Here is a 920-nt window from a genome sequence, read left to right as displayed (position 1 = left end):
TATATATATATATATATATATATATATATATATATATATATATATATATATATATATATATATATATATATATAAACTGTATTACCACTGTATTACCAGTTTGACTAACATTTTTTTTTTTTTTTTTTTTTTTACAATTAATAGTTTACATAACTACACATCTCTTGTGTAGATACAATTGTGAGTGTTAATTTTCAAGCAGTTTTCTTATTATTTGGCTTCCAGTTCTTAAAAAAAAAAAGAAAGAAATATATATATATATATATATATATATATATATATATATATATATATATATATATATATATATATATATAATTTTTTTTTTTTTTTTTTGCAGAAGGGTGTGCTTTTGTGTGAGAATATAGCTTGGCTTTTAAAATGTTTTGTTGTGGCTTTTGCATATCTTCTTTTGGATGCACAGGGATCTAGCAGTTAACACTGGAAATGTAACAACTGAAAATTCACAAAGTTCTTGCTGTTCTTTTCATTGCACTAATTTCATTGATGAACTTTGGCTTTGAGAATTTCAGTGCAATACATGAAGCCCCAGTATACTGTTTTTGAAGAGCTACTGTTTAGGGGGGAAAAATATAAGTGAAAAAGTGTCAGTTTGTGTTGTTATGTTCAGGAGCCTTTTGAGGATCTCTCTGAGAAGTATTTACATGTAAATGAGTGAAAGCAATTGAAATGTTCAGTTAAAAACATTAAAATAATCCATTATCAAAATCGTAAATATGCATTTGATTACTGTACATAAATGTCATGACTTTCTTACAGTAACATGAATATAGGAAATTAAGTTGTGACCTGTTTTTTTTTAAATCATTATTATTGTTTTAACAATGTCTTCAACATACTATTTCCTCTCTCTTAAAGCTGTGTATGTGAATATTTGTTTTTTGAACAAGCACTACTAT

Source organism: Carassius gibelio, chromosome A7 (genome assembly GCF_023724105.1).
Source record: "Carassius gibelio isolate Cgi1373 ecotype wild population from Czech Republic chromosome A7, carGib1.2-hapl.c, whole genome shotgun sequence".
In the NCBI taxonomy this organism is placed as follows: domain Eukaryota; kingdom Metazoa; phylum Chordata; class Actinopteri; order Cypriniformes; family Cyprinidae; genus Carassius; species Carassius gibelio.
The sequence above is the reverse complement of the archived record's forward strand: the minus strand, read 5'-3'. Positions refer to the sequence as shown.